This window comes from Stegostoma tigrinum, chromosome 11, assembly GCF_030684315.1.
Source record: "Stegostoma tigrinum isolate sSteTig4 chromosome 11, sSteTig4.hap1, whole genome shotgun sequence".
Classification (NCBI taxonomy): domain Eukaryota; kingdom Metazoa; phylum Chordata; class Chondrichthyes; order Orectolobiformes; family Stegostomatidae; genus Stegostoma; species Stegostoma tigrinum.
The window spans coordinates 13,219,604-13,233,771 of NC_081364.1; the positions used below are offsets into that span (position 1 = coordinate 13,219,604).

Consider the following 14,168-nt stretch of genomic DNA (forward strand, 5'->3'; position numbering starts at 1 on the left):
GTTGAATGTTCCAAATGTTCCTTCAACGTGTGACTAAAGATCACCAGATTGTCAACATGCACTGCACCATAGGGTAATCCTGAAATGACTTCATTGCTTAGTTTTTGAATGTGGCTACAGCATTCTTCAAATCAAATGGTATGGCTTCAAACTGGTAAAGGCCATTCAGATTCACAAAAGCTGAAATTTCCTGCAGTCTTTCGAATGAAGGTTTTTGCCAGAATCCTTTGAATAAGCCCAACTTAAAAATGCAAGTTGCTAGTCCCATCTTCTCCTTACAGCTTTCCAAAAGTGGAATAGATTTTGCAACTGCATTGATTTTGCAAAAGTCCATACATAATCATTGGGTACCATCTGGCTTTGGCATCATGACTCTGGGTGAACTTCAGTTGCTACAATTCACGTTGATTATGTTGTCTTAAGAGCCGGATTTCAAAACTTTTTGTACCTATGCCAACTTTAGAGGGTTAAATCTACAAGGATGTTGCTTGATTGGAACAGCATTTCCTGTGTCTACATCATGGCTAATCAAGGTAATTCTTCTCAGCTGATTTCCACATATCTTTCTATGTGATTATCACAACTTTTTCAAGTCATTTCGATTTTCCTCTGGAAGGTAACTTAATAATTTATCCTAATTTTTGAGAACTTTCTCATTGTCCAATTTAATTTGAGGAATGTCCAATTTAGAATTATCTGAACTTGGTTCTCCCCTCTGTGCTGGAACCAGTCGCACATTCTCCTTTTGCTTTTCTTCCCCATCAATATACCCTTTGAGATTATTCACAGGGCATAATCTATGAGTTTGCCTTCCATCTGGCATTCTTATCAAATAATTCACCTCGCTCCATTTCCTTTTGATTTGATAAGGCCCACTAAACCTTGCCTTCAAAGGTTCACCTACCAATGGGAGTAACACGTACACTTTATCTCTACTTGCAAAATTGCGAATTTTTGACCTCTTGTCTGCTTTCTGTTTCATCACATTCTAAGCTAACTTTGAATATTGTCTAGCCAACTCCCTTGCTCTAATTAATCTTTGCCTAAAATTTGAAACATAGCCCAAATTTGTGATTTCTGAACTCTGACTCAACAATTTCTCCTTCATTAAGTTCAATGGTCCTCTCACCTCATGCCCAAAAACTAATTCAAATGAATTGAATTTGGTTGATTCATTAATGTATTCTTCATTGCAAAAAGTACAAATGGGATTTCTTTATCACAATCAAAGGTGCCCGACTCCCACATTGTACTGGAACTTAGGTCTTTCCTTGGATTGATGAATTACTGCAGATTCATACATAACCTGGCATCCATCCTGGAACTCTTACATCTGCTACTGCATAAGGGTCAGCCTTGGAAATGGCCTTCAAGCCAAGACCTGGCCTTCAGGGGAGTGAAGAAGCAGCTATCATCGTCCAAGATATTGGCAGACTCTGATCCCAAGCGCGATCTAGTGCTGACAAGCAATGCCTTCCCGTATGGTATTGGGATAGTGTTGCTTCACAGATGGTCCAATGGAGAGGGACATCCAATAGCATATGCTTCTTGGACTTTGGCTGGTGTAGCCTGTAAATATGCCCAGATAGAGAAAGAAGGTTTGGTGGTCAGCTTCGGCATGAGAAAGTTGCACCAATACCTTTACGGATGTACATTTGTCGTTGTAATAGACCACAAAACCCTGCTAGGGCTACCCAAAGAGGACAAGACCATACTGCCCATAGCTTCAGGTTGAATTTAGCGGTGTGCTCTCATTCTCAGTGCATACAATTACAAGTTGGATCAACATTTGGGAGGCCAAACAGCAAATGTGGATGACTTGAGCCACTTCCTGTTGGCATATGTACCACCAGTGATGACACCACTAGAACAGCCCGTTCTGGTTTTACACTTTCTGGACAATATCGAACTGTGGATGCAAAAGGATCCAGACCTCGCAATACTAAAACAGCTGGTGGTGATGGGGGAAACAAAAAGGCCACAACAACTGGAACTGAAACCTTTCTGGGCCCGGTGAGACCGGATCACCTCAGACGACGGCATTTTATTACAGGGAGCAAGAGTGATTGACCCGAGGAAAGGGGGTCATTTAGGGGTTTCCAAAATGAAGATGTTAGTGAGAAGTTATGTCTGGTGGCCAAGATTGGCAGGCATAGTTGCATGGTGGGACAGTGCCCAAAGTGCCAACAAGGGTAAAAATTATCACCTGCATCTCCTCCACCCCTCACATTCATGGGAATGGCCGAGTAAACCCTGGACTCGATTATACGCCAACTATTTCATGGTCTCAACGTTCTTAGTCATCGTGGCCGGATGTGCATAGAGTTCATTAATCAAACACGACAATAGAAAAGCTGCGAGCATCTTTTGCAATACATGGGGTCCCGGAGGTGCTGGTCAAAGGCAACTGGCTACCATTTACCAGGAGGGAATTCAAGTATTTCCTAAAGTCAAATGGCATTTGGCATATAAGGACAGCTCCATACCATCCCTTCTCCAATGGTCTGGCAGATAGAGAAGTCCAAACTTTGAAGGTTGGCTTAAATAAATAGCCGACAGCTTCACCAGATATCTATGTCCCAGTTTCTGTTTGGTTATAGGACCACCTCTCATGTAACTACGAGGGCAGCTCCAGCAGAGTTGCTAATGGGGAGAAGACTCCTCATCAGATTAAATCTGATCTCCCCTGACCAGGGGAAAGGGTGAAACATTGTCAGGAATACTAATGCCAGATACAAGACTTCTCTCAGTGAGGGAGACATTTTATTTCAGGGGACAACGTTTTGTGCCAATATTACGGGAATTGTCCTGCGTAGGTAACTGGTATGGTCGACACGAGGCCAGATCCTGCGATGTGTAATGTTTGCATCAGTGAGACTGTCCTGAGTGAGCACATGGACCACAAGAAAGCTGCAAACTCACAAATGGGGCGGGAGCAAAATGTACCTGGCCCCTTGGAACATCCAGCAAGGTTGTCGTAACCTGTGGAAATCCCCCTTTCCACCTGGCACCGAAGAAAACTCAGAGTCTAAGATGGACCTGGTGGATATCGCAGCATCAACGCCTTTATTTATTGCCCGAAGAAGAGGATGGATTTCATCCCAGATGCTCTCCGTGCGCAAGATGGGTTATGGTCAGGTACACACCATCTTGTACCTGAAGCTGAGTCAGAAGAACCAGCCCCGGTGCAAAAATGCCCCAGGATGCACATCAAGAAAAAGAACAATCCTATGGTCCCAAGACTTAGAGGGGAGAGGGCGGTAGTGATTGTAAGCGGTTCAACCAGGTGGACCTTGTAGAATATGAGTTTCCTGATTTGGGCTGTTAACCTGGTCCAATGTTAACCTGGAGCCCTGGCTGACAGATATAAACAGGAGTGTCAGAGGATCTGTACTCTCTGAGAGCTGGGTTTGAGGAAACTGGATCAGTGTCACATGTAGTTGAAGGGAAACTTATTGACAGGATTCCAGCCCTTTGTGGAGCTATTTCACTTATAATCTCTAATTTACAAAGACAAGCTAAAAACATTCATTGAGCCAAGCTGTAATACATTCAGTGTAACCATGGCTACTCCTGGTTCAATCCACTTGATGGATATGCTGTGTGATATCTCTGGGGCAGAGTAGTCTTGAACCCAGGCTTTCTGGCTCTAAGGTAGGGACAATTCCACCTGCACCACCAGACCCCATTCCTGATCACGTGACCATGAATCCCTAGCTAACAACCATCATTTGAATATCAGTAACACACACCTCCCCCTCCACCAAAGGCTGGATCATTTTCTAAAAGACTCCAGGAAATGAACATGTAAAATGGCCAGAGGGAAGGGCAGAGATATGTTTCGGAGAGTTGCAGCAGTATGATGGGCTGAATTGTGTTGTGTCTCACAGCTGGGAAGCAGTATACTTTTGAGGTACATGCCCACGATGTCATTACCCTATCATAATATACAGTTAAAGAAAAGCTCAGGCAGGATAGTTATTGTGAATATAATGAAGGTTCAGGCAAAGTTTAAACACGAGAGGTACAATATTCTGCTCCAGCAGCCCGGGCTGACAGCTTCGTGATACACGTGGGAGAAGTAGGTAATTGTTAGTTCCGGTGACAACATTACCACCTCCACCAATGCCTTCACGCCCAGCTGCTGCTGCTGCCTGCCTGACACAAAGATAAAAGTATAGGCCTCAACCTCATTATTAGGAAGCCCACAGTTACAGCAAGTGTTTTTGCAGGCTCCAACACAATCGGCAGAGATACTGGAATCGCAATGAGATAATCCCATCCGCCTCCCGACCACCGCTGAGAGAGCCTGCTTCGACAATTAGCATGGTACTTAAAATACAAAAAGGAAAGGCTGGAGCAGGAGCAATTGGAGGGAGAACATGCAGTGGCCCATCAGGTAAAGCTCAGGATCTTCTTTTGGTTCTACAGACACAGCAGGGCAAACTGAACATGGGCGGCAGCATTATTTGTGACTTATATTCATAAGGATTTTTTATTGCTTTTATATTTTATATTACCTGTGCTCTCCCAAAAGTGCTAGGTTGCATTTTTTGGTAGGAAGAATACAGAGGTCACCTTTGACATAGAACATGTGAGTCCAAATGGTTTAAAGAATCAAAGAGATCTTTGTAAGTGCAAAAACAAGTCACTAAAAATCACTCTATAGATTACCAAGGCCATAAAATTAACAAGCCAATCCCTGCATTTTATTTCTAAAAGGATGGAATTGAAATAGAAATGTTGTGCTCAATTCAAACTGAAAGAACTGGAAAAACTTAACAGGTTATGCAACATCAGTAGCCAACAACACAGGCTCAGATGTTTGTTGTGGTGGAGAGGGTCTCTGTTGCAGTGGACATAATGAACGAGGTTGAGAATCCTAAGGACTGATCCTGACTTAGGTATTTCTTATTGTTGTGGGGGTGGGATTGGGGCCAGGAAATAATTCACACAGTTCCCAAGGAGCGGCTGGTCAATTAAATGACCAGGCCTCCATTGAAATGGGAGTAATATGGTGCATGAAACCTGGATTCTGGTACGAGCAGGTCTATTCCCGGTGCATTTTCTTTGGGTAACCAAGGAATCCTTTTGGAGATGTGAGAAGCCCCTGCAGATGTAAGTCCCAGGATACCTTGGGGATGGGGATCAGAGATTCTCGGGGAGGGTGCATCAGGTATCCTTTGGAGGGGTGGTAGCTGACTGTGGAAAATATTGTGTAAAAGATGTGTAAAAACCTTGGAGCAATCCAATTTGTCACAACTACCAAGAACTGACTGGAAATCTCCATAAGTGTCATCTACCAAGGACTGTCAAGAAACACATAAGGATTTATTTTATGAATTACAGTGATTTTCTCAATAGTGTGTAGCCTGTAGTATAGAATTGATATAATACAACTATATTTTCTCTTCTATATGCATGGATACTTGTAGATACCTAATGAATTGACATGGTAGATGAAGAGTAAAAGGATTTTAAGTATGGGTGTGTGAGGGACAATGGGGGATGGGTAGAAGGCATTAGGCCACAGGGTTCAGAATGGGTGAGGTATGTGGATTGTCTTTGGGTGAGGATGGAGTAAAGAGTGAGGGTTGGAGGCAAGTTTTAAATTTCTCTCCATTTTTTTGGAGCAATAATGTACTGGTTTATATCTTGTCCTGGGACAACACCGGTAGAAATTAGATACCCTCTGGGATAGTGAAAGACATGTTTCTGTGTAACGAGTGCATAAACTCATTGCGAAAGGCAAAGTTTTCAAGGAAATGTCCAAAAGATGTCTGGAGTTAAAATAAAAAGTGACAGGTGTTTCAGAGACAAAAGATGTAGAGTTGGATGAACACAGCAGGCCAAGCAGCATCAGAGGAGCAGAAAAGCTGACATTCCGGGTGTAGACCCTTCTTCAGAAAAGTTTAAAATTAATAGAAAGATTGTGGGCATCATTGTCTAAACTAGCACTTATTGCCATTTTAACTGCTGTTGGGAAAGTAGTAATGAGTCACTTTCTTGAACTGAAGCAGTTCTTGGAAGGCACCTATGCTCAGAGATCCAGGATTTTGATCTAGTGATATAAAGCAACAGAACAGATTTCTAAGTCAGGAATTTGTGGATGACTTGGGGGGTGTGGGACCTTACAGATTGTGGAATTACCACGTATCTGCTGTTGTGAGTTCTTCTAGATGTAGATATTTTGACTTTGGTGGATTCTGCAGGTGGAACATTAGTGAGTTGGTGCAGTGCATCTTGTAAATGGTGCATACTTCCACAACTTGGCATCAGTACTGAAGGGAATGAATATGAAAAATGTGGTTACAATCAGCTGGCTGTTCTCCTTGGGTGTTGTCAACGATCTTGAATGTTGCTGAAGCTGCATCTATCCAGACCAGTGAAGAGCATCCCATAGCACTCCTGACTAATGCATTGCAGATGGCACTGGGGAAACAGGAGGTGTATCAGTTTGCTGTAGAATTCCTAGCATTTGAATTATTATTGAAGCCACAATATTTATATGACACATCCAAGTCAGTTTCTACTTTGTGGTAACCCCAGGAAATTGACAGTGAAAAATTCAATGATGGTAAAGCCATTAATCACGAAGGGTGATGGTGAGATTTGCTAGATGGTCATTGCATGGTACTTCTGAGTCATACATCTTAAGACCATAAGACATAGGAGCAGAAATTAGGCCATTCGGCCCATCAGGTCTTCTTCGCAATTAAATCATGGCTGATAAGTTCCTCAACCCCATTCTCCTGCTTTCTCCCCATAACCCTGATCCCCTTAATAATCAAGAACATATCTTTCTCAGTCTTAATTGTACTCAATGACCTGGCCTCCACAGGCTTCTGTGGCAGTGAATTCCATAGATTCACTACCATCTGGCTGAAGAAGATTCTCTTTATCTCTGTGCTAAAAGGTCTTCCCTTTACTCAAAGGCTGTGCCCTCAGGTCTTAATCTCTCCTACCACTGGAAACATCTCCCTAACATCCACTCTGTCCAGGCCATTCAGTATTCTGTAAATTTCAATTCGACCCCCCTTCATCCTTCTAACCTCCAATGTGTATAGACCCAGAGTCCTCAAACATTCCTCATATGTTAAGCTTTCCATTCCTGGGACCATTCTCGTGAACTCCTCTGAAACAGCTCCAGGGCCAGTACATCCTTCCTGAGATATGGGGCCCAAAACTGCATACAATACTCTAAATGTGGCCTGACCAGAGCCTTATAAAGCCTCAGTAGTACATCCCTGCTTTTATATTCAAGTCCTCTCAAAATAAATGCCAACATTGCATTTGCCTTCCTGACTACTGACTCAACCTGCAACCTGGATTTCTGGTTGAGCAGTGGCGCGAGTGGGAGCTTGGACCAGAAGCCTGTCGGAAAGCTGGTGAGTTACTGTTTCTGAATTTATAAAAAGCTTACCTTGTGAATAGGCGGAGGTACGCTGAGCAGGAGCGTACACGGGACTGGTGAGTAAGTGAGGTAATATATTTGTGTGGTTGCGTTACCCAAAACACTACTCGGGTAGTGTCTCCTCCTCTAACCAAAAAAATAGGTTCTGTGTGCCTGATTGGTAAGGTAACAAGTTTATTTTTTATTCTTTATTTTTTAACAGTCTTGGGAATTTAGAATAATGGGAACGGAGGTCAGGGCAGTTGAATGTTCCTCCTGCAGAATGTGGGAGGTAAGGGTCACCACTAGTGTCCCTGCTGACTACATCTGTGGGAAGTGCACCCAACTCCAGCTCCTCGAAAACCGCGTTAGGGACCTGGAGCTGGAGCTGGATGAACTTCAGATCATTCGGGAGGCAGAGGGGGTTATTGAGAGGAATTACAGGGAGGTAGTCACTCCTCAAGGACAAGAAAAAGGCCGATGGGTTACGGTCAGAGGACGGGAAGGGAACCGGCAGGCAGTGCAGGGATCCCCTGTGGCCATTCTCCTCAACAATAAGTATACCGTTTTGGATACTGTTGGGGGAGACAACTTACCAGGGGAAAGCAGTGGGGCACAGGTCTCTGGCACAGAGTCTGTCCCTGCTGCTCAGAAGGGAAGGGGGAAGAGGAGCAGAGCAGTAATCATTGGGAACTCCATAGTTAGGGGACAGATAGGAGGTTTTGTGGGGACGGGAGAGACTCAAGGTTGGTGTGTTGCCTCCCAGGTGCCAGGGTGCGTGATGTCTCTAGTCGTGTTTTTGGGAGCAGCCCCAAGTTGTGGTCCACGTTGGCACCAATGACATAGGTAGGAAGAGAGATGGGGATTGAAGGCAGAAATTCAGGGAGCTAGGATGGAAGCTGAGAGCTAGGACGAACAGAGTTGTTGTCTCTGGTTTGTTGCCCGTGCCACGTGCTAGTGAGGCGAGGAATAGGGAGAGAGAGGAGTTGAACACGTGGCTACGGGGATGGTGCAGGAGGGAGGGTTTTAGATTCTTGGATAATTGGGACTCTTTCTGGGGCAGGTGGGACCTCTACAAGCAAGATGGTCTTCACCTGAACCAGAGGGGTACCGATATCCTGGGGGGGAAATTTGCTAAGGCTATTGGGGTGGGTTTAAACTAATTCAGTAGGGGGATGGGAACCAAAATTTTAGTTCGACTATAGAAAAGGTTGAGTAGAGTGGTCCGAAATAAAGTTTCAGGGACGCAAGATGGCACCGGCAAGCAAGAAGTTCGTTTGAAGTGCGTCTACTTCAACGTCAAGAGCGTCCGGAATAAGGTGGGTGAACTTGCAGCATGGGTTAGTGCCTGGGACTTCGATGTTGTGGCCATTTCGGAGACATGGATAGAGCAGGGACACTGATGAAGGGTCTAGGCCCAAAACGTCAGCTTTTGTGCTCCTGAGATGCTGCTGGGCCTGCTGTGTTCATCCAGCTTCACATTTTATTAACAGGAATGGTTGTTGCAGGTTCCGGGATTTGGATGTTTCAGTAAGAACAGAGAAGATGGTAAAAGAGGGGGAGGTGTGGAATTGTTGGTCAAGGACAGTATTACAGTTGCAGAAAGGATGTTTGGGGACTCGTCAACTGAGGTACTATGGGCTGAGGTTAGAAACAGGAAAGGAGAGGTCACCCTGTTGGGAGTTTTCTATAGGCCTCCGAATAATTCCAAAGATGTAGAGGAAAGGATAGCAAAGATGATTCTCGATAGGAGTGAGAGGGACAGGGTAGTTATCATGGGGGACTTCAACTTTCCAAATATTGACTGGGAACACTATAGTTCGAGTACTATAGATGGGTCAGTTTTTGTCCAGTGTGTGCAGGAGGGCTTCCTGACACAGTATGTAGATAGGCCAACAAGGGCCGAAGCCACATTAGATTTGGTACTGGGTAATGAGCCTGGCCAGGTGTTAGATTTGGAAGTAGGTGAGCACTTTGGTGATAGCAATCACAATTCTGTTATGTTTACTTTAGTGATGGAAAGGGACAGGTGTATACCACTGGGCAAGAGTTATAGCTGGGGGAAAGGCAATTACAATGAGATTAGGCAAGATTTAGGGAGCATAGGATGGGGAAGGAAACTGCAGGGGATGGGCACATTAGAAATCTGGAGCTTATTCAAGGAAAAGCTCCTGTGTGTCCTCGATGTATGTACCTGTCAGGCAGGGAGGAAACTGTAGAGTGCGGGAGCCGTGGTTTACGAGTGAAATGGAATCTCTGGTCAAGAGGAAGAAGAAGGCTTATGTTAGGATGAGATGTGAAGGCTCAGTTAGGGCGCTTGAGGGCTATGAGGTAGCCATGAAAGACCTAAAGAGAGAGCTCAGAAGAGCCAGGAGGAGACATGAGAAGTTGTTGGCGGATAGGATCAAGGTAAACCCTACGGCTTTCTATAGGTATTTAAGGAATAAAAGAATGACAAAAGTAAGATTAGTGCCAATCAAGGATAGAAGTGGGAAGTTGTGTGTGGAGTCAGAGGAGATAGGGGAAGCACGAAATGAATATTTTTCAACAGTATTCACTCTAGAAAACGACAATGTTGTCAAGGAGAATACTGAGATACAGGCTACTAGACTAGGTGGGATTGAGGTTCACAAGGAAGAGGTATTAGAAATCCTACAGAGGGTGAAGATAGATAAGTCTCCTGGGCCGGATGGGATTTATCCTAGGATCCTCTGGGAAGCCGGGGAGAAGATTGCTGAGCCTTTGGCATTGATCTTTAACTCGTCGTTGTCTACAGGAATAGTGCCAGATGACTGGAGGATAGCAAATGTGTTCCCCTGTTCAAGAAGGGGAGAAGTGACAACCCTGGTAATTATAGACCAGTGAGCCTTACCTCAGTTGTTGGTAAAGTGTTGGAAAAGGCTATAAGGGATAGGATTTATAATCATCGAGAAAAGAATAAATTGATTAGGGACAATCAGCACGGTTTTGTGAAGGGAAGGTCGTGCCTTACAAACCTTATTGAGTTCTTTGAGAAGGTGACCAAACAGGTAGATGAGAGTAAACCGGTTGATATGGTGTATATGGATTTCAGCAAGGCATTTGATAAGATTCCCCACAGTAGGCTATTGTACAAAATGCGGAGGAATGGGATTGTGGGAGATATAGCAGTTTGGATCGGAAATTGGCTTGCTGAAAGAAGACAGAGGGTGGTAGTTGATAGGAAATGTTCATCCTGGAGAGCAGTTACTAGTGGTGTACCGCAAGGGTCGGTGTTGGGTCCACTGCTGTTTGTCATTTTTATAAATGACCTGGATGAGGGCATAGAAGGATGGGTTAGTAAATTTGCAGACGACACTAAGGTCGGTGGAGTTGTGGATAGTGACGAAGGATGCTGTAGGTTGCAGAGAGACATAGATAAGCTGCAGAGCTGGGCTGAGAGGTGGCAAATGGAGTTTAATGCGGACAAGTGTGAGGTGATGCACTTTGGTAGGAGTAACCGGAAGGCAAAGTACAGGGCTAATCATAAGATTCTTGGTAATGTAGATGAGCAGAGAGATCTCGGTGTCCATGTACACAGATCCTTGAAAGTTGCCACCCAGGTTGACAGGGCTGTTAAGAAGGCATACAGTGTTATAGCTTTTATTAAAAGAGGGATCGAATTCCGGAACCAAGAGGTTATGGTGAAGCTGTACAAAACTCTGGTGCGGCCGCACTTGGAATATTGCGTACAGTTCTGGTCACCGCATTATAAGAAGGATGTGGAAGCTTTGGAAAGGGTGCAGAGGAGATTTTCTAGGATGTGGCCTGGTATGGAGGGAAGGCCTTACGAGGAAAGGGTGAGGGACTTGAGGCTGTTTTCATTAGAGAGGAGAAGGTTGAGAGGTGACTTAATTGAAACATATAAAATAATCAGAGGGTTAGATAGGGTGGATAGGGAAAGCCTTTTTCCTAGGATGGTGACGGCGAGCACAAGGGGGTGTAGCTTTAAATTGAGGGGAGAAAGATATAGGACAGATGTCAGAGGTAGTTTCTTTACTCAGAGAGTTGTAAGGGAATGAAACGCTTTGCCTGCAATGGTAGTAGATTTGCCAACTTTCGGTACATTTAAGTCGTCATTGGACAAGCATATGGACGTACATGGAATAGTGTAGGTTAGATGGGCTTGAGATCAGTATGACAGGTCGGCACAACATCGAGGGCTGAAGGGCCTGTACTGAGCTGTAATGTTCTATGTTCTATGTTGAGAGAATCCTGGACTAGAACTTCCACGTATCTTTATACCTCAGATTTCTGAATTTTCTCCCCATTTAGTAAATAGTCCATGCTTTTATTTTTCTTACCAAAGTGTATGACCTTATATTTTTCCACAATGTACTCCATCTGCCACTTCTTTGCCCACTCTCCTAACCTGTCCAATTCCCTCTGCAGCGTCACCACCTCCTCAATGTTACCTGTCCTTCCACCTATCGTTGCATCGTCTGCAAACTTAGCCATAATGCCGACAGTTCCTTCATCTAGATCATTAATATCTAAAGTGGAAAGTTGTGGTCCCAACTCTGACTCAAACTCCACTTGTCACTGACTGCCATCCTGTGAAAGACCCCTTTATCCCCACTCTCTGCTTTCTTCTAGACAGCCCATCTTAACATAGAACATGGAACATTACAGCTCAGTACAGGCCCTTCGGCCCTCGATGTTGTGCTGACCTGTCATACCTGTCACATCCTTCTTATAATGCGGTGACCAGAACTGTACACAATACTCCAAGTGCGGCCGCATCAGAGTTTTGTACAGCTTCACCATAACCTCTTGGTTCCGGAACTCGATCCCTCTATTAATAAAAGCTAAAACACTGTATGCCTTCTTAACTGCCCTGTCAACCTGGGTGGCAACTTTCAAGGATCTGTGTACATGGACACTGAGATCTCTCTGCTCATCTACACTACTAAGAATCTCACCATTAGCCCTGTACTTTGCCTTCCGGTTACTCCTTCCAAAGTGCATCACCTCTCACTTGTCTGCATTAAACTCCATTTGCCACCTCTCAGCCCAGCTCTGCAGCTTATCTATGTCTCTTTGCAACCTACAGCATCCTTCGTCACTATCCACAACTCCACCAACCTTAGTGTCGTCTGCTAATGTACTAACCCATCCTTCTACGCCCTCATCCAGGTCATTTATAAAAATGACAAACAGCAATGGACCCAACGCCGACCCTTGCGGTACACCACTAGTAACTGGTCTCCAGGATGAATATTTCCCATCAACTACCACCCTCTGTCTTCTTTCAGCAAGCCAATTTCCGATCCAAACTGCTATATCTCCCACAATTCCATTCCTTCTATCCATGCTCACACTTTGCCTCTCACACCATGGGCCCTTATCTTACTCAGCAGCCTCCTGTGTGGCACCTTGTCAAAGGCCTTTTTGAAATCCAGGTAGATAACATCCATCGGCTCTCCTCAGCCTACCCTGCTCGTTACTTCCTCAAAGAATTCTAGCAGATTCGGCAGGCATGACCTCTTCTTGATGAAGCCATGCTGACTTTGCCCTATTTTACCAGACACTTCCAAATATTCAGAAATCTCATCCTTAACAATGGACTCCAAAATCTTACCCACGACCGGGGTTATGCTAATCGGCCTTTAATTTTCCGTCTTTTGCCTTACCCCCTTTTTGAAGGGGTTTCATGTTAATGATTTTCCAGTCCTCTGGGACCCTGAAAGATCACCACTAACACTTCCACTATCTCTTCAGCTATCTCCTTTAGAATTCTGGGGTGTAGTCTACCCGTTCCAGGCGATTTGTCCACCTTCAGGCCAATCAGTTTTACTCGTACCTTTTCTTTGGTGATGGCCACCATACCCAGGTCCGCCCCCTGACTCTTGAATTTTTGGCAGATTGCTTGTGTCTTCCACCATGAAGACTGATGCGGAGTAATTATTCAGTTTCTCAGCCATTTCCTTGTTCCCCACTATTATCTCTCCACTGTCATTTTCTAGTGGTCCAATCTCCACTTTTGCCTCTCTTTTACTCTATATTTATCTAATGAAACTTTTACAGTCTTCATTTCCCTTACTGGCTAGCTTACCCTCATATGTAATCTTCTCCCTACTTATTTTTTTTGTTGCCCTCTGTTGGTCTTTATATGCTTCCCAGTCCTCTGCTTTCCCACTGCCCTTTGCCACATTTTATGCTTTCTCCTTTGCTTTTATGCGATCCCTGACTTCCTTAGTCAGCCATGGTTGCCTCATCCTCCCTGTACCACGCTTTCTTTCCTAGGGATGAATTTTTGCTGCATCTCCTGAATTACTCCCAGAAACTCCTGCCATTGTTGTTCCATTGTATTTCCTGTTAGGTCTTCTTCCAGTCAATTCTGCCCAGTTCCTTCCTCATACCTCTGTAGTTGCCTTTATTCAGCTGTAATACCATTACCTCTGATTCTATCTTCTCCATCTCACATTGCTGAATAAATTTTATCATTTTAAGATCACCGCCTCCTAAGGGTTCCTTTATCTTAAGCTCCCTTATCAAGTCTGCCTCTTTGCACAACACTAAACCTAGTATTGCCTGTTCCCTGTGGGCTCCAGCACGAGCTGCTCCAAAAAGCCATCTTGTAGACATTCCACTAACTCCTTTTCTTGCAATCCACTACCAACATGATTTTCCCAGTCCACCTGCTTATTGAAATCCCCCATGATCACTGTGGCTTTGCCTTTCTTACACACCTTTCCTATCTCCTGGTGTATCTTGCTCCCCAGCTCCTGACCACCACAAAAACTCCAACTATAGT

The 14,168-nt window shown here is 44.5% G+C and overlaps 1 long non-coding RNA gene across 1 annotated transcript in view; it reads left to right on the forward strand.

Moving 5' to 3' along the window:
* Positions 1-4,245: 4,245 nt before the first annotated feature.
* LOC125460159 (uncharacterized) overlaps positions 4,246-14,168 on the forward strand; it is a 90,978-nt gene continuing 81,055 nt past the window's right edge. The window contains exon 1 of the long non-coding RNA XR_007249199.2: positions 4,246-4,399. This is a non-coding gene — a long non-coding RNA (uncharacterized LOC125460159). The remainder of the gene's footprint in view (positions 4,400-14,168) is intronic.